The sequence below is a fragment of the Macaca mulatta genome, chromosome 12 (genome assembly GCF_049350105.2).
Source record: "Macaca mulatta isolate MMU2019108-1 chromosome 12, T2T-MMU8v2.0, whole genome shotgun sequence".
NCBI classification, from domain to species: domain Eukaryota; kingdom Metazoa; phylum Chordata; class Mammalia; order Primates; family Cercopithecidae; genus Macaca; species Macaca mulatta.
The window spans coordinates 49,226,038-49,251,777 of record NC_133417.1 but is presented as its reverse complement, the minus strand read 5'-3'; the positions used below and the strand labels follow the sequence as shown (position 1 = coordinate 49,251,777).

Genomic DNA, 25,740 nt, shown 5'->3' with positions numbered 1-25,740 from the left:
GTGACGGAGCGAGACTCCGTCTCAAAAAAAAAAACCAAAAAAACAACAAAAAAACCCCAAGCATACACTAAACTAAGACAAAAGAAAAAAGGTACATATTTTTTTACTAGGTGCATAGCTGTGGTATTTTGTGTAATGGTAATAGAAATGTAAAAAATGGTTTATTGGAAGGATTTTGGTCTTAATCAGATTTTTTTTATAAAGATTAAAACATTGACATTGCTATTGGCTAGAAAAAAAACCCATTTTCTTTATTTTTTTCAATGTGCTAGCCTTTAGTAAACAGATGGTCAGACTAAATGCTTATGATTAAAAGTGCCTCAGAGTAAACATTTGCAGATATTTGGGAAAGGAAATATAGTTAATGCTAAAAATTTTGGGGGCTTCTGGTTCACAGATTTGCATTACTTATCCTCCTTAGCTGATAACATATACTCATCAATAGGCTGGACAAGACCGTTTTCTTGTTTTGAGTTATTTTTTCCTTTATCCCCTATCCCTACCCCTGTTTTGCACCCCTATCCCAGTCTCCCTTAGTAGACCTTGACTTGCATGTGTTTGGCATATTACCTTGGATTGGCACATGTCTTTGAAAAATATAGAACAGTTTGTATATTATGTATATCTTAAATTCAAACTTCAAGCTTTCTTTTTCACTTTTGACACTTTTTAATTTAGACATGTTATGGTGTATATCTCTAGCTAAATACTTTTAAACATAGTTTGGTTCCTTTGTAAGTTATCCAGGTAATGGATGTATGGATTGCCTCTAAAACCACTTAGACATAATGCTGTGATAAACATCTGCACACAATTTTAATACTTGTTTTATGTGTAAGTTCTTTGGGCTGTGTATTTAGGAGTGAGATTACTGGATATAGGTTAGTGGCTTGCATTAGCATTTTTCTCCACTTGTTCATTTATATTTATTTCGTGCAATTTGTGTATCATTTGACCATTTAATTATAGACAATTAAAAAATAGTTTTTACTGTGGTAAAATGGACCTAACAAAATTTACTATTTTAACCATTTTTAAGTGTACAGGTCAGTGGCATTAAGTACATTCCTATTGTTGTGCAGCCATCTCTACCATCTTTATCCAAAGCTTTTCATGTTCCTCAACTGAAACTGTACCCATTAGGCCGTGGGTACTCACTCCCCAGGCAACCTGGCAGTCCCTGGCAGACTTTGTCTTTATGAATGAGACTACTCTAGGTACCTCATACAAGTAGAATCATACAGCATTTGCCGTGTTTTGATCAACTAGCTTATTTTACTTAGTGTAATATCTTCAAGGTTCATTCATGTTGTAGCATATGTCAGAATGGTTTTCCTTTTTAAGGGTGAATAATACTACATTGTATATACATATACCACATTTTATTTCTCCATTTGTCCATTGATGGACTCTTCTACTTTTTGGCTGTTGCGAACAATGCTACTATGAATGTAGGTGTACAAATAATCTGTTCAAGTCCCTGAGTTCATTTCTTTTGAGATGTATACCCAGAAGTGGAATTGCAGGATCATATTTTTATTTTTTGAAGAACTGGTGTACTGTTTTCCGTAGTGGCTGCACCATTTTGTTTTCCCACCAGCAGTGTACGTGGATTTCAGTTTCTCCACATTCTTACCAACACTTGTTTTTGAAATTTTTAAAAAATTTGAAAAGAGAACTCTATATTATAGTAGTAGCTAGCATTAAGTAAGGGCTTACTGTGAGCCCAAGTGCTGTTCTTTAAGTTTTACACGTGAGAAGCTTTTAGCCTTCACAACAGCTTTCCAAGATGTATGTAGAGAATGCACCATTAATAGAGTTCCTAGGATGATAAACTGGAACTTTGAATTGAGGCACCAGTATTCAACACATGCGTCTATATCCAAAGGAAGTGCTAGACCGTATGCAGAATTATAGAAAGCTGGTTTTGTGACATTTGAATCCCTTTACTCACATAGACGCTATCAAAGCGGGGGGCTGGGGGTAAGATTTTGTTAGACGAATTTTTCTGCAGGTCATCAGAGTGCTGTATGTCTTACCCTTGTCTCCCACAAGTTAGGGGTCTCTGAATCTTTTGTCAAGTCTAGTGAGAGAAGTTTCAACTAAAGTATATCTTAGGGTCACAAGATATTGGTGCTTGACTCCACCTGGGAAAGCTGAAGTGTTCTATAGCAGTAGCGGTGGGTTTGAGAAGTAATTGCACTCTTCTCTGTCAACAGGGAAATCAACCTGTCATTTTTAAAGGGATCCTGCCGAAGAAAAAGTCTCCTGCCAGGGCAAGAAGATCCCAGCAGTAATGGGCTGTTTGTGTACCACCAGGGGTCAGAAGCTAAGGAGGCATTAAGAGCTTTTAGCAGAGAGAGAGCAGTGTCTCTGGCAGGATATTTGCAATTGGAAGAGTATACCATTGGAAGAGTGCACATAAGCTCCCCAAGAGAGGAAGAATTAGTGTTAAACACTCTGCCATATCCCCTCTGCCATAGCCCTAGATCATTTTGCTGCAGATAGCAATCAAGAACTGTCTTGTATGCCTGACCTCTCCTCCCTTTCCTGACCTTGATCCTGGTGGGCTCAGAAAACTCAGGAAGATGGTGGAAGAGAAATTGGTGAGATGAGGAGGATCCTGTTCCTTCACTGACAGTGGCTGGCGCTGGGCAGGCCCCAGCTGAGTGAAGAACATAGATTTAATGTTACGTGTACTTTGGAGTTTTGGTTGTTATTTGGGTCTAGTCTTTTTATTTTGTAAAATTTGAAGCCTATTGGATGTTGAAACAATACAATATACACCCCATACCTTTTACCAGTTATTAACATGTAGCCACAGTATATATCGTATATATACTTTTTTGGGCAGTGGGATGGGGCTGAACCTTTCAAAAGTGACATTTTACCCCTTCAGCTTGTTTATCTTAAGAATTAACATATTCTGCCGGGCGCGGTGGCTCAAGCCTGTAATCCCAGCACTTTGGGAGGCCGAGGCGGGCGGATCACGAGGTCAGGAGATCGAGACCATCCTGGCTGACACGGTGAAACCCCGTCTCTACTAAAAAATACAAAAAACTAGCCGGGCGAGGTGGCGGGCGCCTGTAGTCCCAGCTACTGGGGAGGCTGAGGCAGGAGAATTGCGTGAACCCGGGAGGCGGAGCTTGCAGTGAGCCGAGATCCGGCCACTGCACTCCAGCCTGGGCGGCAGAGCGAGACTCCGTCTCAAAAAAAAAAAAAGAATTAACATATTCTCCTATGTAGTCATAATACTGTTACCACACCGAGGTCTTTACCATTGGTATAATAATGTATACTATACAGTCCATATTCAATTTTCCCTGATTACCTAAGACTTTTTTTTTTTTTTTTTTTTTTTTAAGAGACGGAATCCAGCCCAGCTCTGTGGCTCACACCTGTCATTTAAATTGACTATATGATTTTCTCTTACTTACGAGGGACCAGAAAAGTTATGAGGATTGTATGAATTTTTACTATAGGCCAGGAGTTGGTTTATTCTTGAGTAGGTTTAATAGACCAGAACGAGACAAAAAGTTTTTACATGAAATCCATCATTTCTGCGTGGTCAACCTGGCGGGCACACTTTTAAAAGAATGTCTCAATGCAGTATGCTCTTGCATTATTCAATAATGTATTTCTTGTAGGTAAAATTGACAGAGTAATGATAATTGTTGAAGCTGGGTGATGGTGGTTCATTGAACTTTTCTCCCTACTGTTGGGTATAATTGAAGATTTTCATGATGAAAAGGTAAAGGATTTTTTTGACTCTTGTATTTTCTAATTTGTAGATTTGGAATGTTAGTAAATCACATAATACATTATTCCTTAATATCAGAGGAAATCAACTTATAAAACTAAAACAGTAATAATAATAGTTTTCCATATGTAGGGCAAACTAAGCTAAGTCTTTTCCAAATTCACACCTCTCCGATATAAATTATTTCATTATAAAGCAATCATTCTTTGCAGTTTATACTCATTTTGAAGACTTTTCACCTTTTTCTTGTTTTGTCATTTGTCTCTGAAGTGCAGGAGAGACCGAGTCCACGGTTGGCTCTAATAATGGTGATGGTGACCTGGGTGAAAGTGTAGTCTGGGTGAAAGTTCATGTTGGGACCAAAATTAAAGCTAAAGTTTATAAGAAATAGGATTGAGCCTGAGGGGTTTCAACATTGTACAGTGTTGGAGCGTGGCTCTGATTCAAAAATCAGGGTTATTTTTCCAAAATTGAAACAAAAATGAAATAGTCCTGAAACAGTGTTGTTTAGCCTTGTTAGAATTTATGTCTTTGGAATTTGAAATACTTTGTGTATTAGCTATAAGTGATTTTTTTTTGTGAATAGAATTTTTTTTGTACTTAATAGAGTGTTTTTTTAGTCATAATTTTAAAGCCAAAGGTAGAATCTTGTAACTTTGTCCTAAATGAACACTTTTGATGGAAGTCAATAAAATACTACACTAAATGTCCCTGTATACATTATATACATTAGTGATTTCTGAGTGTTAAAATTTTTGCCTTTCTTTTGGTTTATTTTATCTGTTTTCTAAAGTGAATAGTTATTAATCGAGTTGCATTGATAAATGACATGATTTTAGTTGGTCTTTGTAAGAGAGACAGTTTACTCATCAACCTTAGTGTTTCTTAGCAACACAAGTTATTCCTATCTTGGGCATTTTCATATCTTCCTTCAGACATACATGTGGAAATAGTTTATATGACCTGATGCTTGTCCATCTGCCCTGAATCTCTCATTACTTCTTCATTACCTAAACATCCTTGTTAAACTTCATGTCCATACAATATATTCTTCCAGCTTAATAACCCACAGTTTGACTTCAGCATCATTTGGCTTATCACAATCTTAAAAGTGTTCTGAGAAATAAATTTATTTTGTGTATTGTGTAGCTAAAAGTTACTGAAAATATGTTATATTTTCATAATAAAAAAAGTATAAAAATAATGCTTTGGGCCAGGTGCGGTGATTCACGCCTGTAATCCCAGCACTTTGGGAGGCCGAGGTGGGAGGATCACGAGGTCAGGAGATCGAGACTATCCTGGCTAACATGGTGAAACCCCATCTCTATTAAAAATACAAAAATTAGCCGGGCGTGGTGGTGGGCGCCAGTGGGAGCAACATGTGCAAAGGCCATGTGGCAGGATGCAGCAGGGCACATTGAGAGAAGCTGGAGTGCAGAGTGAACACCTGCAAGATAAGGCTTTCAAGGAGATTAGTTTTAAGTAAAAACTTCATTCTTTATATATACTTTATACAAACTGTGAAATCAATAATTATTTTTATATTGACTTCTGTGTATCATTATATTGACTTCCGTATATCTATTTTAAGACAATAAACTTTGTTTTCAGATATTCAAAAGATTTGAAGATTTCTTCAAGTTCCTTTTTCCCATTTGGTCCTTTAATCCCCTAACTAGGAATCCACTGATGATCCAACTGCTTGAGTATAACTACCCCAGTGGCAGAGTCCTCCCTTTCTTCTTTGGAACCAGCTTTATTTCCAGACACTTTTAAGTAATGGAGAATTCTTTCTTATGTGAAGCCAAAATTCTGGATTTTACTCATTGATACTAGTTCTCAGTGGCAAAACTGAACAAGTTCAGTTTGTTTATAGACTCTTTTACTTATTGAAGATTACTTATATATAGCTATAAGTCTCTTTTTCACAAAGAGTTTTTCCCCCAGTGTTAAACAAATTTCAGGTACACACACACACACACACACACACACACACACACACAGAATGAAACACCCTCCCTCCCCTACTCTGCATGTACCAGTTGCCTGGCTTCAATAATTGTCAACCTATGGTTTTGATTGATGGAGACTTAATGAATACCATTTTTGCCCTAGGACTTGCTGGATATATAGAAAGGGACCTGACACAGTTTCTGGCCTTAAGGAGCTCTCATTCCAGAGGGGAAGAAAAAAAATAATGATGTCTGAGAGCATCAGAAAAGAACCTGCTCTGGTCAGGTAAGAAAGGTTTCCCTTAGGAAGTGAGCCTTAGTTGCTGTCTGAAGGGCATACCAGTGGGAGCAGCAGGTGCAAAGGCCTTGTGGCAGGATGCAACAGGGTGCATTGAGAGAAGCTGGAGTTCAGAGTGAACACTTCTAGTTGATAGGAAATCAACTAAAATAATACAGCATAATGCATACAGTCATTTAATTTGTAAGAGAATTATAGGATTATAAAGAAATAGTGCAGGAAGGGCATTTTACCCTGCTAAGTGGTGGAAATGGGAGGAATTAGTATACAAACTTAGGCTCTGGAAATAGATTTCCGGAGGGTTTTGGAGAAAGTAAGCAAGGTAAGCAACGTTCAGATGTTAGGACAGCTTCTAAGACAAAAATTCTCCATTGGCAAAAATCTTATATTTATATGTACTTTTAAATAGATATTTCTGTGGAGAGAGCCCTTAGTTCATCAGGCCCACAGAGAGGTTAATGATATAAAATAGGGCCATTGTGTAGTCCATTAAGAGACGAAGCATTGAGAATTGAACTTAGTAGCAAAGTCTTAATGGTCAGCTCAAACATTCCTGGGAATTAAAAAGCCAAAAGAGACAGATACTCAGTAAACTTGCCTGCAAGTAATCTTTTTTACTGCACATAGATGGAAAATATTTGTACTCTTCTTATAGCTTAAATCTGTTACATATATATATGCATTGATTATTTTAAAATATGAGATAATTAGTTATTACGCTAAGAGAGAGGTCAGGGATTCAATACCTGGAGAGATGATATCCCCACAGCAAAACCACTGCTTTTCTCTCTAGACAGTGTTGGAGTCTTTACTTGGTCCAGTTTGAAATGCATGCTGTGTGGACATGGGGAGGACTTAAAATAATGTTTAGAGTTATGTTCAAATCTATCCTTATCTTTAGAGCCTTACCATGGATAGGTTATTGTGTGATCTTGTTACTGAGATTTGCCCTGCCTGAATTTTGAGACCCATATGATATCTTTCAGTACAGCTACATGAGAGTATAAGCATATATATGCATGCATTCTAATGCAGTGGAGCAGTTTTCTCTTAGAGCTTTTCCAGTCAAGGAAGCAGGTACTATTTACAGTGTATATTAGACAAATTGGAAGCAGGTGCTTCCCACTCTCTCTTTCTCATCTTTGTAGCCATTCTTTCACTGTGGCCCTGCTTGTATCTGTATACTACATGCATCTCTATGGTTTTTCTCTTCTTGTATGTTCTAGAATAGATGTGTGACAAAAAAGCCATAATGCAGTCTTTTTTATTCACTCAGAATGTTAATTTATGTTTGAATACTGGAGTCGCTATTTGATCATTCCTTTTTAGTTTATGATTTGCTTATTTATTTCTTCTCCTGTTTACTATTTAAGAATTACATATATACTCCAGTCTGGCAGAAGTGATCAAATATGATTTTTTTAATAAAATATCTTCAAAATTTTATTGGTATGTAGCTTGGTGCCACATTTTGAACATGTATATGATCACTTGTTATGTTTGAGTGTTTCTGAAATTGAATTATTTGATAATTTGTGAAAATTATCTTTTAAAATGAAATAAAGTGACAAGGTTTATCCTTTTGAATTGATAGGACTAACTGTTATTAAAATCATATTATTCCCCATGAATCAGACATAAAAGTCTTATTTCTTCTTTCTGTTTCAATTATATAATTTAAGTTATATCTTCCTTTAGACATGTCCCAGTTTATTGAACATACTCAATTTCCATTGTAAACATGTAGATAGGGTAGGTGACTACATAAATTTTTTGGGATAAATTTTGTAAATAGTATTGGAAATTAATCTTAGAATTCTAAGTGTCACTATTATTTTTCTTTAATGCTTCTGTTTGTAGTACAGAGTACCGAGTAATATAGTGGATAAAACACATAGTCCCAGCCCTAATAAGAAAGACAGACTAGTGTGTAAGCAACCTGAATAAATGGTATAAGAGAAGCACAAATAAAACTCAGCTGAAAAAAAAAGATTGTATTAGTCAGTTCTTAAAAGATAATGATACTTGAGCTGGGCCTTAAGTAACTGTTAGAAAAATGATGGGGGAAGATTTGGGAAAAGGTATTTTAGGCTGAGCAGATAACACAAGAAAAGAGAGTCTTAAATGCCTTGTATGATTGAAGAGTCTCTAGTGGTCTCGCATAGGAACTGAGGGGGAGCCATCGGTGATTAGACTGGACTCTCCAAAACTGGGTTTGATTATCTTGTAAGGGTGTGCAGATCTTACTTGTTAGGCAGTGGACAGCCTTAGAAGGTAACAGACCATCTTTAATGTGTTCTCTGATATATTCATAACTACTCCTGTTGTTTGTAGTAGATATTACAATATTCATTTTAGAGAAAAACTAATGCTCAGAGGAGCTAAATAACTTGCCCAAGGTCTTGTGACAAGTAGTTGTCAGAGCTAGAATTCAAACCAAATGTTCATTTGAACCTGCATGTTTCATCTCTTTTAAGTGGGAGAACAAGGCAATCAGGCTGAATTTCAGGAATATCTCCAAAGCAGTTGGTTTCTTGGATTAGAAAGTAATACTGTAGAGGCATGGTAGCCAACTGGGAGACTATTTTAATGATTCAAACAAGTGGTAGTATGAACTTGAATTTGTGGTAGTAAAAATAGGAGTGAAAAGAAGGGTGTGTATATGAGATTAAGGTAGGAGAATTGTCAAGACTGCATCATTAAGTACGGATAATAAGAATGCATTGTTTCAAACTCATGTGGTAGAAAAATGATGTCCCCAGTGCTGGCTTACCTGAGCTAAGAGCCAACTGGTTTAAAAGAGAGACTGCAGCTTGCCAGGGGTCCAGAATTAAGTGATATAGTGGTAAAGTGATTCGATTGTGAAGAGTTAAAGGGTGAGCTATAAAAGTCACATTCTAGCTTCAGGTTAAACATATGAGCACAGAGCTGAAAACTAGAGGCAAAGCCTAACATTTGGGTAGACTGTGAACCTAATATGGAAGGAGTACCTGAATAAAGGGTGAAGGCACAAAACAATTATCATGGGCTGGGCCTGTGCTGACTGTTGTCCATTTGTACCAAGTTTTGCTCCCTCTCAGCTTCCTCTATGGTTGTACTAGCTGTTATGGGTTGAATTGTATCCCCTTTCAAAAAGAAATGTGGAAGTCTTAACCCCTAGTACCCCAAAATGTGAACTTACTTGGATATGAGATTTTCACAGACTTTATTTTGGAGATAATCAGGTTAGCATGAGATTGTTAGGGCAGGCCCTAATCTAATATGACTGGTGTCCTTATAAAAAGGGGAAATTTAGACACAGACGTTTATAGAGGGACGACTATGTGAAGATACTAGAGAACAGTGTTTACAAGTCAAGGATTGCCTGAGGCTACTAGAAGCTGAGAGAGAGACTTGAAACGGATTCTCCCTCACAGCCCTTCTAAGGAACCAACCCTGCTGACACCTTGATCTTTGACTTCTAGCCTCCTGAATTATGAGATAACACATTTCTGTTGTATCAGCCACCCAGTTTGTGGTACATTGTTATAGCAGCCCTAGGAAGTTAATAAAGCAATATATAGGGGATTGGGAGAGGTATGGGGGTCTGGTGGCAGTATTCAATAGGGTGATCAGGAAAGGCTTCAATAAGAAGCTGATAAAATGAGGAGAGAATTGAAGGAGGTGAGGGAATAATCCATGAGGATATCTGCTAGGAGAACATTGTTGACAAAGACATGTGCGTCTGCTGTATTTAGGTTGAAAAAGAGGACGGTGTGTCTGTAATGGGGTGACCTAGGAAATGAGGTCTGAGAGGACATACAGTGAGCATGGACAGATTGGGTAGGGCCTTCTAAACCACTGACAGGGTTCTGACTTATATGCATTGATATGGAAAGCCAGAGGATTTTAAGCAGAGTGATCTTATCTACACTTCAAAAGGATGTTAGCCTTTGGGATGAAAATAGACAATGGGGATAAGGTAGAGAGACCAGAAAGGAGGATGATGGAATTGTCCAGGCATTAGCCAGAGTTGGTGCAAGTTTGGATAGTAGGGTGGCAGTATAAGTGAGAAGAAATGGCTAGTATTGGATATATATGTTATTAGTAGAGCATTGGGGTATTATGACAGATTGAATATGGGGTGTGAGAGAAAGCTTGGACTAAGCAACTGTAATATAACTAGAGTTTGAGTAAAGAACGATTCCTGAATAGAGCAGGACCCTCTGTTCCATCCCCTTTGCCCCCAGCCAGAATAGGTTCAGAGTGACTTTGTACTGCTGAATTGGAGAAAATTTATGAACAGAAAAAAAAAAAATAACATATAGAAAACGGAAGTGAGGTACAGAAACAGTTGGATTGGTTACAGCTGGGTGTGCCTTATTTGAACACAGTTTCAACAGCTGGCTGTCTTTGATTGGCTGAAACTTGGTGATTGATACAAGAATAGGTTACAGTCTGTTTACACATCCAGTTGAGTTACAGTTCGCTATGTACAGAGAAACCTTTAGGCTGAACTTAATGTATGTAAGGGGGTAGCTTTAGACTATACTTTTTAACAGTACAATATTTTTTTCCATTCTTTTACTTTCAGCTTATTGTGTCTTTGAAAATAAAGTATGTCTCTTGTAGATAGCACAAGTAGGATTGTGTTTTCTTACTCATTCTGCCAGTGTGTGCCTTTTGGTTAGTGTTTAATCCATTAGCCTTTAATGTAATTACTGATAAGGCAAGATTTACAATTGCCATTTTACTACTTATAATCTGTGTGTCTTATTTCTTTTGTCTTTCTTTATTCCTCCATCACTGCTGTCTTTTGGGTTAAGCAGCTATTTTCTCCCCCGGCCCTCACCATCCCCACTGGATGCTTCTTACACCAGTAAATAGCTATTTTCTAGTGTAGTATTTTAATTTTCTTGTTTCATTTACTATATCTTTTGTTCTTAGTTGTTTTATGCACATGTTCTCACGTTCTACACGTTTGAGCTTTAGCAGCATTTTGAGCCTCTGCTCAATGTTTTCTAGATGATTTTCAGAGGGAAATAAATGCCAAGGTTCTGACTTACTAAGGGTTAGGAAATATGACTGAAAATAATTTTCTTGGCTGGGCACAGTGGTTCACATCTGTAATCCCAGCAGTTTATGAGGCTGAGGTGGGCAGATCACAAGGTCAGGAGATCGAGACCATCCTGGCTAACACAGTGAAACCCTGTCTCTACTAAAAATATAAAAAATTAGCCGGATGTGGTGGCGGGTGCCTGTAGTCCCAGCTGCTCGGGAGGCTGAGGCAGGAGAATGGCGTGAACCCGGGAAGTGGAGCTTGCAGTGAGCTGAGATCCGCACCATTGCACTCCAGCCTAGGCAACAGAGCGAGACTCTATCTCAAAAAAAAAAAAAAAAAAAAAAGTTTTCTTGGCCAACAATTCTATTTTCTTAATATAGTTTGAATCTTCTGTTTACTTACGTTTACAGCAGGGCATCTGTTCTCTTTCTTCCTTCCTTTTTGTTTCCCCCTATCTATATCCCTCCCTCTAATTCATTCAACAAACGTATTTTGTATGTATGTAGTTGCACCAGGGGCTTGGGGTATAGTAATGTATAAAACAGATGGTCTCTTCCTCAGTCTTTGGGTCTACAGTAGATTTCACTAACTCAAATTCTTCATGGAACATTGAAATATCCAAGTAGTATACAGTAGGGTGTGGTGGGATCTGTTGCCAATTCCAGGGATATTCTCATTCAGATGAACAATAACAACAAAAAAGAAGTTTTCAGGCTTTGGATGACCTCTGTTTTAATGTAAACATTTCTTTGTAGTAAGAATTGTTGGAATTTCTTTAACCACTCTCACTTGCCACTCCCTTGTTGAGTAGTGTAGTTTTTCCTGTCTTGAAAACATGCTCCTGTAACCAGTGTGCTTTAATGTTTTTAGTGTTTTCAACTGTTTATTTCATATTAATTCAAATGAGCCCTTAAAACTTATTAGATTCCATAGTGTTTATACAACAGATATGAATTGTAAAGGACAGAATCACCCTGACATTTAATTGTAAAAAGTATATTTTTAAGCCTTTGGTTTCCATTGTTCTCTAAATTTTTATAGAAAGATTGTCATTTTTGTGATAGTTTTTTTGTTCCCTTTCAAAGAAGGGGGGATAACAGGTAAACTTTTGGATTCATTTTCCATTTTTTAGTCTGAAGTTGATGTATTTCAAGAATATGATTTTCATCAAAGGATTGGATATAAATTGTGTTGGCTGCCGGACTCGGTGGCTCACGCTTGTAATCCCAGCACTTTGGGAGGTCCAGGCGGACGGATCATGAGGTCAAGAGATTGAGACCATCCTGGCCAACATGGTGAAACCCCAACATGGTGAAACCTCATCTCTACTAAAAATACAATAATTAGCTGGGCGTGGTGGTGTGTGCCTGTAATCCCAGCTACTTGGGAGGCTGAGGCAGGAGAATCTCTTGAACCTGGGAAATGGAGGTTACAGTGAGCTGAGATCGCACCACTGCACTCCAGCCTGACGACAGAGCGAGACTCCATCTCAAAATAAATAAATAAATAAATGAAAAATAAATAAATAAATAATGTTGGCAGTGAACTCTATAATAAATGACATCAATTTTAGCAAATAATCTGGTGTACATATACTGTATGTTCAAAAAGTTAATCAAGGAGAATATAGGAATTTTACTTTGCCAGTGGTGAGGATGCTAGTCTCTTCTATCCTGTGACCCTGAATAAGGCTTTATTGGGAGGTTAAAGCTGAGATAGATCTAGGTTTAGGAGGAAGGAACAGATTGGTCTTCATTATGCTGTCAAAAAGGTCTCATACTAATGCAAACCATGCCTAAGAAACAAAGTGTTTTTCTTTTTTTTTTCTCTAATCTTTATAGAATTTGTGTTTGATTACCAGCCTGAGGTTTGATTACCAGCCATCAAAAACTTACATATTATGTTCATATAATACCTTTTTATCAATAATCTCTGCAACCAACCTTGGCTAACTTTTAATATGACATTGGCCACTACCACCCTAAAACTTCTTCCTGAAAGCTGTAAAGTGAACTGTTTTCAGTTTTTCTGTTCTATTTGCTTTTAAGTTGGCTTCATGCAGACCTCATCATTGAAATGTTTTCTAGAGGGGAAAATTGTTACATTTGTATGAAAAAGAATTTGTCACTTCTTTCAGCTAAGTTGATTAGAAATTACATGTGAAGTATAAAAAATTAATGAAAGTCAAAGCAATCAGTAAACAGTACACTGGCCTAAACCAGTGGACAAATCTGCAGAGTACAGATGTCTGCATTAGGAGTGCAGCGTGATACTATTTTTTCCTTTCTTCACTCCAATCTGTGGAGTTGTCCTCCAGATTTACTTTGCATTCTCTGTTAAAATATTTTTTGGAAATATTATACTCTGGGAGAGCATTGGTAACTGCACGTCTTTCTACAAGTGTCTTTTATGATGTAAACCAAAACATAGATGCCATGATTTTGTCTTTTAGAAGGGAGTTTCTTGCATCCTTGCTTAGAACTCACCCCTGAAAAGTTGTTAACACTCATCTTTAAGGGGATACTTAATTTCAACAAAGTATGTAGTTTGACTCTAAAAGGGGAATCAAGCAGCTCAGAATGCTTAAATCTGCAGAGACCAACCCCAAGTCAAAGGCGTTATAAGCTGTGGTTCAGCTAATTTACAAGGAGGATAATTGCAGAAAAATTATCATATAAATTTACTGGAAATAACCACTGAATTCTTTAACTTGCTGTGAGTATAGCCTAAGATACCTGCTTTAGTTATTTATTGCTATTGACAAACTGCTGCAAAACTTAATGGCTTAAAACTAGGACAACATGTATTTTGCTCATGAGTCTCTAATTTGGAAGGGTTCATTTGGCATAATTAGATGATGTGGCTCAAAGGTGAGGGCCAGAATCATTTGAGGGCTTACTCATGCACACCTACAGTGGTTGGATACTGGCTAGAACATTTACATGTGGCCTGAGCATCTTCTTAGTGTGTTGGCTAGCTTCTAAGGGGGAGAGGAAGGAGAGTAAGGAGCTGCGGAGACCTATATTGTCTATTTATAGTTTACTTTTGGAAGTCACACGGTACTACTTCCAGGATACTTTATTGCTTGATAGAAAGGCCTGCTAAATTCATGCTGGAGGGAAAATTGTCTCCACCTCTGGATGAGAGAGTAACAAGCTACTAGAAGGGCGTGAGGGACTGGAAATATTGCTATGGTTGTTCTTGGAAAATAGTTGGCTACATCATTTTACCTGATGATCTATATTCTCTTATTTCTGGCCTCAGATTGATTCAGTTTTGTGGGGCCAAAATGCTCAATAGTTAAATGTAGAAAATAGGAGACAGATTAAAATACTTTCCTATGATTAATGGAAAGCTCCTTCAATTACATTTTCTTTGTAATTGTATCTTTTTCTGGAACTCTAGAACCCTTAGGGGGCAGGGTTAAAATGGCAAAACCCAGCATTTTATGTTATATTAGCTGTACTGAAAAATGGTGTGATGTATTGCAGTTGAATCATCAGAGTTCAAGTCATAGTTCTGCTACTTTCTAGCTGTGTGACATAGGGACAGTTAACCTCTCTGAATTTACTCATCTACAAAGTCAAGGTGATGATCCCTTCCTTATAGATCTGCTTTGTAAAACAGAGATACGTTTAAAGGGAACCTTTCGGTGAATGGGAGGTCCGGGGGTCTCAGATATTGTCATTAGGCAGGTTGATGAAAGCGCATGAGTTAAATGTTAAATTTATAATGATCCAGAATGATAAAGTTAAGAAACTTATTTAGGATATTTAGATACTTAGAAGTTAGACCAAATATAGGTGCATGTGACTGGAAGGATTTAGAGTAGAGAAAAACCTAAGAAGGAATTCTGGAAGAATATGTTTCCATTTTGAAAGGTACATTATATCTTACCAGCTACCAATCAACTTTTTTTTTCCTTTGTTTTCTTTATTTTTTTGAGACAGGGTTTTGCCTAGGTTGGAGTGCAGTGGCATGATCATGGTGTACTACAGCCTCGACCTCTTGGGCTCAAGTGATCCTCCCACCTCAGCCTCCTGAGTATCAGGGACTATGGGAGTGCTCCACTACATCCAGCTAATTAAAAAAAAAAAAAAAGGTGGGCCTCCCAAAGTGCTGGTATTATAGGCGTGAGCCTCTGTGCTTGGCCTAAAAATTTTTTTATAGAGATGAGGTCTTGCCGTGTTGCCCAGGCTAGTCTTGAACTATTGGACTCAAGCAGTCCTCACTCCATGGCCGACTAAAGTGTTGGGATTACAGCCATGAACCACTGTGTCTGGCGCCTAACACCTTTTTATGGAAATGAATGTTTCAAAGATTTATTAAAATAATGAACAGTTAGTTAAGGTACTTTAATAAATGCCTTAATACCTTAGTTTTACATGTTTTATATTTAGTGAAAAATGCTAATTTTCTTCTATTTTTATTTTTCTATAATAATTGTAGAAGTGACATACATGTTATAGAAAATAAATTGAGGAAACAAATCACTATGATTCCATTACTCAGGCAGACTATTCATGTTTTGTCATATTTCCTTTCAGTTTTTTAAAATATTACAGCTATCCATGGTCAATATCATAATGTATAACTTAATAACTTTCCTTTTTTACTTAATTATAGTAATTTCTCACGTCTTTAAATTTTATTTATCAAGTAGATGTATCATACCATTTTAAGATTTTCATGTTTTTTTTCTGCTAGACATAATGTTGTGATGAATATGTTTGTACATGAATATTTTTTGTCTTTATTTTGATTTTTTTCCGTAGGAGGTATTTCTAGAACGATCATTACTAAATAAAAGTATGTGAATATTTTAAGGTCTTTGATTAATGTGTTATATTTCTTTCCACAAAGTATTACCATTTTATATCTCTACTAAAATGAGAATAGCAGTATGATTATTTGTTTTTGTAAACAAAGTTGTCTAATTTGACAGTTAAAAGTATCCTTTATAAAATTTGCATTTATGCTATCTTAGATTAAAATTTTCTTTCTAATATTTGGTATTCATTTCTTTCATTTTAATTCAAATAGATTTTCTATATGTTAGGGATATAATTTTTTCAATATATTTTCTTTAGGTTTGGAGAAATTTCATCACCCAGTATATTTTATCCCTTTATAAACAGTTTAAAATTTATTTTTTTCATTTTGTATGAAAGACATACTAGAGTCACACTAACCTGCACGGTACAGTTATTCTTTTCAATGGATGGTAGTTCTCATTTTTGGTAACTTAATTTTCATCATCTTTTAGTTATTTTTAGAGTGTGTTGTGCATTTAAAGTAGATATATATCCATTTAGTTTTTAATATTATGATTGTCAAACTTCAAGTAACCATATTTTGGTTATTCTGAAGGGGCTGTTTCATAAATAGAATTTAAGAAATTCTTCTCAGTGGCAAAATTTTAATTTCAAATGGAGTATTTTACTAGGCCTTATTCAGGTTATATAAAAATTAAGGTTTATTTATTTCCCTTTACAATTTTTTTCAAGTGTTTTAAATTCACAGACAAGTACAATACAATGTAACTCTTTCCTAGGTCTGTCAGATCTGAACCTTTTTTTGCCATGTGTATAATAGGAAAAAACAACTGTTTTCTTCTATGTTCAAACTCAGCACAGAATACTTCACCTCTGGTCATCAAAATGTGTATGGGGCTTTTCCCTCTCTGACTGGTTGTCTGACACCAACTGGTTATCCTGCAATTTAACTTAGCTCTGACATTATCTGCCTGGAGATGGTGACAGATCCTGCAGGTTAAGGGCTTGATCCCACAAGATTATCCCCCACTTCAGACACCAATCGCAAGTAGTAGGCTATCCTCAACTTCTGTCCAACTTAGCTACAAATTGGAGGTGCCCACCAGCACCTTCTTGGGAGCAGCTCACAGAACTCAGCGAAATACTTTTACCAGTTTATTCAGAAAGGATATGATAAAGGATACAAATGAACAGCCACATCAGCCAGATGAAGAGATATGTAGGATGAGGTCTGGAAGGGTCCTGAGCGCAGGAGCTTCTTTCCCTATGGAGTTGCGGTGTGCCACTCTAAGCACATAGATGTATTCACCAACTCAGAAGCTCTCCGAACCCCTTAGTTCAGGGATCTTTCTCGAGGCTTCATCAGGTAGGCATGACTGATTAACTCATTATCTATTCCCTTTCCCCTCTGCATAGGATGGGATTGGGGTGGAACTGAAGGTTCCAAGCTTCTAATCATGGCTTGGTCTTTCTGTTGATCATCCAGGAGCCCACCAAGAGTTGCCTCATTAGAAAAAAAGATGCTCCTATCGCCCTGGAAATTCCAAGGGATTTAGGAGTTCTCTGTGAGGAACCAGGGACAGAAGCCAATACACGTATCTCCTATTAATTCACACCATGTTTAGTTCAGTTTTTACCTTTTTAATCTCTTAAATAGAGCTTTATAGATGGAAGGGAGGATCTCTGTGATGCTGATGCCTAATTCCATTCTCCTTTCCCCAGCCTCAGAGGCAGCAAATAGGTGTTTGCATTGCCTGTGGTTGTTTTTATACATTTATTTAATATGCATGTATCAATAGTAAAAACCCCATACAAATGATATCTGTACCTATCCCTCTGAAACTTATTCTTTTTTCACCAATATTGTATTTTTTGACTTATTTAGGTTAAAATAAATATTGCTCTAGTTTAGTGATTTTCAGAATGTGGTCCCTGACCAGCAATCTCAGCATCACTTGGGCACTTATTAAAAATACAGCTTCTCAGGCCAGGACTGAAAAAATAAATTGTGCCATCTAGTACAAAATGAGAATGCTGGGCCCCATGTTTAGAAACTATTAATAATGTCAAGATGGTGACAGCAGAGCATTAAACCAGGCGCAGGGTCCTTCCGTGCTTGGTAGCTGTGAAGCTAGCCCTGTCTAGGCCTCACTCCTGACCTAGTGAATGGAAACTCAGAGTAAGGACCAGCAATCTGTGTTTTAACAAGCCTTCCAGGTGATTCTTTTGAATGTTTAAGTTGTGTTAGTTTTCTACGCTGCCATAACAAAATACCACAGATGAAGTGGTTTAAAGAACAGAAATTACAAACCTGCAGATGTACTCCTGAACCTAAAATAAAAGTTAAGAAAAAAAAGAAAAAAAATTATTTTCTGAGTTCTGGAGGCTGAAATTCTAAGATCAATGTGTTGGCAGGTTTGCTTTCTTCTGAGGTCTCTTTCCTGGCTATGCAGTTGTTCACCTTGCTTATATGGTCCTCTCTGATCTATATACAAGCATCCCAGGTTCCTCTTATAAGGACATTTCCTCTTATAAGGACACTAGTCAAATTAGATTAGGACTCACCCACTCCAATATCCTCATTTTGACTTAATCACCTCTTTAACGACCCCGCCTCCAAATACAGTTATTCTGAGGTATTAGATGTTAGGGCTTCAACATATGAATTCTGGAGGGACATAGTTCAGCCCATAACATCACTACTATAGTTCAGTGAATGTTTAGGGCTTTATTATATTCAGTTGTATGATTATAGTGTATCTTTTGTGTAATTGCTGGACATTTAGGTTATTTTCCATTTTTTTCTGCTGTAACAATGCTGCTGTGGAGAGTCTTGTATAAATATTTTGTGTATCTTGTGAATTTCTCTAGTTCTGATGATATATAATGGGATAGAATTATTAGATTGTAGCAAGTAGAATCTCTGAGCCTTAGCTGATATTGCCAAGTTGGTCAGCAATTTGGAAGTGAAGAGAATTCTTCCGTTCTCTGAAAGTGTAAGAGAATTCTTGTTTCACTATCTCCCAGGCAACATTGATATTGTTAGACTTTTAAAAAAAATATTCTGGTAGGTATGAATTTCATAGGGTTGTTTTAATATGCATTTTTCTGCTCATTGTTTAACTGAGCATCTTTTTATGTGTTTATTGATCATTTAAGATTTTCTTTCTCTGTGAATTACATGTTCATGTTTTTTTACCTGTTTCTTTTGGGTCATTTGTCCTTTTCTTATTGATTTGTAGACTTTTTCTCCTTAGCATCTGCATTTACACCATTATTGGTTATGTGTGGGAGAAATACATTTTTCCAGTTTGTAGAGTTATTCGCTTTGTTTATGAGGTCTTCTCTTCTGTAGAAGTTCTGAATTTTAATGGCAAATTTATCAGTTTCTTTTTCTTTATGGTTCTTTTCCTGTTTTTATTTTTGATACGGTATCTTGGTGTGGACTTCAAGTGCCCTGATGTCAATCAAATTACAACAAACAAAAACAAAATCATGCACTGCCTTTTGTTTAATAGAAGGCTGCCTCTATGCTGTTGATTTTGCTAGTGTGTAATTTTAAATGATGGTGTTTTGGCTTTAGGAGACGACTTTTTCTGTAACCCAGCACATGTGGTTTGGAACCATATTTTGAGTTATTTAACAGCACAAGCTTCTATTTCTGTATATGGGTGGGTTTGTCATAATGATATTTAAATAAGTAAGTTTCATTGTCTGTTAGTAAATAAAAAAGAACAGTGACTCCATCTTTGGGTATGTGCTGTCTTGGGTTTTCTTGGCCTTTTGTAGCTCAGTATCATCATCTAGAAATACACTGAATACTTTTTATGCTGCTAACAGTAGTAGTGTTTATTTGGGAAATATATGCTATTGTTATTTTACTAAAGAATTGGGCCATTTATTACCAAAAAGTAAGGTTTTGTACCAGTCTAGGGCAACATTTTCTCTTTGTGCTGAGTTCCCACATACACTTAGTACATTTTTTCAAATTTTATTACCTTCCCCCAGCCCTGCTTCCTTGCCACAACTTCTAACAAATGCATATAATTGTGTCACTGATAGTTATAAATGTCTGCTTGACTCATTGAGGGCCCATTGATTATTTGGATGTAGATTATGTATACTCCCTAGCCCCTGCTCTGGGAACATTTTGGCTGTTTTCAGACTTGCTTATATCTCCATTACAAAGCCATGGTGTATACCAAGGAGGAGGTGAATACCATCTTCCTAATTGTCATGAGTTACTTTTTGGTGGCCGAACTTGGTGGACAAAGTTCGATAAGTTTTAGGATGGTGAGAATTGAAACTAGTGTGGTCCAGTGTTAGTATCAGAGCTTGTTAGATTTGCACATTTCTCAAGCCCCAGCCCAAACCTGCTGAATCAGAATTCCTAAAGATGAGGCCAGGGAATCTGTTTAAGAAGCTCTCCAGGTGGTGTAAGGCAGGTATGTGAAGGGCTGTTCAATAGCATTTCCTTGCTTTCATACAGTTCTCTAAAGACAGCATGATATGAAATTTCTAACAGTGTAGTAGTGTTGATAGAGCAAGTTATAGTACTTGCCTGTAGCTCTTTTTTTTCTTGCTGTGAGGAGATGCAGTAGAGGGTGGGCAGGCTAGAAGAGTGTGAGGGAAGCAGGGTGGGTCTGATCCTTTCCCTCTTCCTGGAAAACATTGGCCTTTATGTCTTTTCACTGTGTCTGCCTAGACTGCTGAAGTTATATAACCTTTTTGATGTGCATCTGATGTCCCTAATTTCAAAGTAAAAATCACTGATTTATTGAATATTTATTTGCATCAAGTCCTTGTTTGGCCCTGTAGAAGATAAGAGGAAATATATATAAGGTGTGATCCTCACCCACATACTGGAGTATCATAGAGACTTGGGTTCAAATTGTGCCACGGAACTTGACTTGAACGGTAATCTTTGGCAGAGTTCTTAATCTCCCTACATCTCGTTTTCTTCTGTTGTAAAATGAAAGCAGCACCTACTGTGCATTTGTTACTGGGATGTTCAAGGGATTAAATGAAATAATGTATATGAAACACTTTAAACATAGGCACTCAGTAAATGGTAGTTGGGTGCTATTGTCATTATAATCATCATCTAGTTATTTCTGTATTTGAACATCACACTTGACTCTACAGGGCATACTATATTAATGGTCTAGGTGACACTTCTCAGGAATTGCTGTCCTGGCTCTGTGATGATTCCAGCACGGTGGATAATTTAGCCATGCATGCTGAGCACTGTGGCTGTGGTGCTCAGTAAAAGACATGTGGGATAGAGAGAACCCAGGCTTTACAGTCAGACCGATCTTGATCAATCATTACTCCAACAGTCACGAGGTGTGCATCTTGGGCAAGTTGCTTAGTTTCTCTTCCATTTCTCATCAGCTTAAAAAAAAAAAAAAGAAAGGAAAACACTCACCATGATGGGTTATTGTGGAGATTAAGTGAGACTACATGTAAAGCTCTTGGCCCATAGTAGGTGCATGGTAATTTTTGTAATAAATGTTGCTGTGTCCCCTTCCTTCCTTTCATACTACAGAATTTCAGTGTCTGTTATCCCTAATACATATTGAGTTTTCTTCCACTCTTTGCACTTAGAACTCATGAGGCTAAACCAAGAGGCTAAGTAACTTACTTGCAACAGAAATGTTAGAGCTAACTTAAGCAGAAGGGGATTTATTAAGGCGTAATGGTTTACTAGGTCTTTGAGGTAGCAAAAGGAAAAGACTATAGACTGAGCTTCTAGGTACAACTCCTGCTAGAACCACACTTTTCAGCTGTCTTACTAAGTGAGCTGCGTCATTTCTGGTCTCAGAACCCTAATGCTCTGCTCAAATTTGGAAGCTACCGAATGAAGAGCTTCAGTTTTTGCTGCTGGCCCTGGAAGAATCATTACCTCGCCTGCCATCATTGGTGGATCTGCCTGTGTTTGATGCTGACTTTCCATGTCTTTTTTCTCCCTTTGGCTTCCTAGGAGTGTTTCTCTTTGGGAATCCCAGGCATATGCAGATACTAGTTGCAAGGAGGTCTAGCAAAAGCACACTTTAGCTTTCTAGCCATTTTTGTATTGTATGACGTGCTAGAATGGGATTGGGTGGGTGTTAAGGACAAATCTTCTATATCTGCAACAACTTTCAAAAAGGAAAGGGGCATGGGACATATTGATTTAGCACCTTTGCTCTCTTAAAAGAGATGATAGTTTCAAAAGGGGAAAGGGAAAATGTCAATCCAGCAGTGTTGATAGGAGATAAGTTCTCTAGTAAAGAAAAAAAATATTTTGTAGGTGAAGCCCAATTATTAAAACAGTGTAAGACTCTAAATAGATCCTGTTGTGTTTATGTAGCTTATAGTATATAAATTTGATTTTTAAGAATGTCTTGTAACTCTTTTTTAACTTCACGGTTTTGCATTAGGGTGTGTGGATACAACATTCCTGTCAGGCTATCAGGTTGGCTCATTTTTGCCCATCAGAAGAAAAGTATATATTCTTGTTGAATTGATATCTTAAAACCTAGATCCATGCAAAACTTTTGCAAATGTAAATTATTTATATTACTTTGAACACATTTATGGTGGTGGTGGAGTTGGGATGAAGGTAAAGTTTTCATAAAGTATAGTATCTATTTTACGGTTCTGTAGACTAGTACTGTCTAATAGAAATATAATGCAAGCCATGTGTATAATTTTAATTTTTAATTTTTAACATAGCCACGTTAAAAAAAGTAAAAATAAATATTTGAAATAAATTTTAATAATGTGTTTAGTTTAACCCAATATATCCAGAGTATCATTTAAACATGTGGTACTAGCCACTTTTCATGTACTGTACATGTGGCTAGTGGGTACCTATTGTCTGCCTTACTTCATATTAGAACTTTTCTGATTTGAGAAATACTGAAATACATAATATGCCTGTTTATAAAATGTTTACTATGTGCCATATCTTGATAATACATTACTGCTTACACTTTAAAAAATAACGATATGATTGTAAATCAGTGCCTCTCCCAAAATTATAAGTATTGATGTAATGACTTGCTATATTTTATGAAAGTTATGTAAGCGTATGAACTATTAAGAGTATAGGGGTGTGAAGTATGATACTGAGGTACACCATTACAGGCATGGTTTTGATGGGAGGTATTAGGCCATGCGAGTGTATACCGTTGCAGTTAATCCCTACAACTTAACCAGTTCTTGATGGTGTATCCAGAGCATTGTTTATCACTGTTGTTTCCCTGAAGAAGTATCTAAATTTATGATTAGTAAATTTTTTAAAGCACATACAATATGTATTTTTATTTACCTATAAACAATGTATATGTATGACTGTAATAATACATCATGTCAATTCTGAAACAAATAGAAGTATTAGAAAGAAAAAAAAGGATTAGATTGGATTAGATCTGATGTGTAAGAGGACACTGACAAAGTCTCAAATACAGAGGCCGGGCATGGTGGCTCATGCCTGTCATCCTAGCAGTTTGGGAGTCTGAGGTGGGAGGATCACTTGAGCCCAGGAGTTCCAGACCAGCCTGGGCAACATAACAAGACCCTGTCTCTACAAAAATAAAAATAAAATAACATTGAGTTTTAGGCTGGATGTGGTGGCTCATGCCTGTATCCCAGCACTTTGGGAAACTGAAGGGAGAAGATTGCTTGAGATCAGAAGTTGGAGAGCAGCCTGGGCAACATAGCAAGACCCAATTTCTATAATTTTTTTTAAAACAGAATTTTAATATTTTTCCATGCACTCCAGATAATTGCCTTGAGTAGTCACCTTTCTTTGTAGACCAGTGCTGTAAATCCTATGGAGCACTGACTCTCAAACCTGATTGATCATCAGGACCCCTTGGGGACATAAACAATTAAAAAGAATAATAAAAACAATGAAAAAAGCATGTCTTTACATATCACTATAGACATAAGTAAAATTTCTCCTCATGTGTGCATGTGTGTCTGTGTATGTGTGTGTGTGGAATATGTATTTAATTTTTTAAATATGAGAGTCCCTGTTATAGTTAGCAAGAGTTCTTAGGATTCATGGGAACTCTGTGAAATTATTTACAACTATGTATATATATTCAGGCCTTCTTCAGAGGAGAAGATCTGTAGTTTTTATCAGAATCTCAGGTGGTCTTGTGCCCTGGTAAAGTAACAGCCAAACAAACGCTAGTATAGATACGTGAATTGGAATAGGTTGTTGGACTGGTGAGGCCAGGATGGATTCCTTAAGCGTTAAGCTTCCCTGCAATCATGGGGCTGTTAAGACTGAGCAGTAGGCAGTGGGAATGGTGGTATTTGGGCTGTTTCATAGATGAGGGCAGATGGATCTGGGAACTGACCTGAGGTGGTAACAGACCAGGGTCATAATTATATTTAGAAGGTCTGACATGTAAGAGGAGTCTAGTGGACAAAGTCAAAGTCTGAGTCTGATGGAATAGGTCAGATTTTGAAGTCTGAGTAGACAGGCCAATGTCCCTGACAGGGAAGAGGGCTTAGGCAGAAATAGCATACTAACATTCAAGGCTTTTTTTTGTTTTTTTTTTGAGACCGAGTCTCACTCTGTTGCCCAGGCTGGAGTGCAGTGGCGCAATCTTGGCTCACTGCAACCTCCACCTCCCGTGTTCAAGTGATTCGCCTGCCTCAGCCTCCCCAGTAGCTGGGATTACAGGCACCCGCCACCATGCCCAGCTAATTTTTTGTATTTTTAGGAGGGATGGGGTTTCACCTTATTAGCCAGCATGGTCTCGATCTTCTGACCTCATGATCCACCTGCCTCGGCCTCCCAAAGTGCTGGGATTACAGGCTTGAGCCACTGCGCCCGGCCATTCAAGGCTTCAAAGGAGTGTTCCAAGGGTTGAATTTTTAGCTCTTCATCATGGTGAGTTTTCCCAAAGATGTTGAGTGTAAAGGAAAAAACAAACTTTTTTTTTCTCACTCTCATACAGCACTCAACACTGTTAACGCCACATTTTTCCATTAGACAGCAACTGGGTGTCCGATAATTGAATTCAATTCTGACCCCATCCACCTGGAGATAGGGTCAGATTCTACAGCTAAGGGCTCAGTCCCGCAGCACTGCTCCCCACAACCCACCAGATGCCAATCGCAAGTCCCTGGTTGTGATCTGTGCTTCTGATTGACGGGGTATAAGATATAAATCAGGGTTCCCATGACCTTCTCCTCAGGTTTAATTAGCTAGGAGGGCTTACGGAACTCGGAAACACTTACGTTTCCTGGGTTATTATAAAGGATATCACAAAAGGTATGGACAAGTAGCCAGAGAGGAAAGAGATGCATAGGACAAGTCTGGTGGGGTGCAGAGCTTGCATGCCCTCTCTAGGCATACCACCTTCCCAGTATCTCCATGTGTTCAGCAACCTGGAAACTCCTCGAACTGAACCCCTTTGGGGTTTTTATGGAGGTTCATTATATAGTCATGATTGATTACATCATTGGTCATTGGTGATCAACTCAATCAACGTTCAGACCCCATCACCTCCCAAAAGGTCAGGGGATGGGGCTGAAAGTTCCAGCCCATTAATCATGGTTTGTATCCTGGCACCCAGCCCCCGTCTTGAGGGTATCCAGGAGCCTACTAAGAGTCACCTCATTAGAACAATACATGCTCCTATCACACAGGAAATTCCAAGAGATTTAGAAACTGTGTCAAGATTCTCCTATCACTCAGGAAATTACAGAAGTCCTAGGAACTCTGTCAGGAACTGAGGTCAAAGACCAAATAGAACAAGATTCTCCTAATGCCCCTATTGTTTAGGAAATCACAAGGGCTCTAGGAGCTCTATGCCAGGAACCATAGTTAGAGAACAAATACATATTTCTCTTTTTTTTTTTTTTTTTGAGACGGAATCTTGCTCTGTCTGATCTTGGCTCACTGCAAC

At 37.6% G+C, this 25,740-nt stretch overlaps 1 protein-coding gene across 50 annotated transcripts in view; it reads left to right on the top strand.

Annotated features, from left to right (window-relative positions):
* Positions 1 to 25,740, top strand: part of GTDC1 (glycosyltransferase like domain containing 1) — a 376,627-nt gene that overhangs the window by 32,080 nt on the left and 318,807 nt on the right. For 25 of the 50 annotated variants that reach the window (XM_077956034.1, XM_077956009.1, XM_077956020.1 and 22 more), the window contains exon 2: positions 5,876 to 5,998. The gene's annotated coding sequence lies outside the window, so the exon portion shown is untranslated. 50 annotated transcript variants of the gene reach the window in all.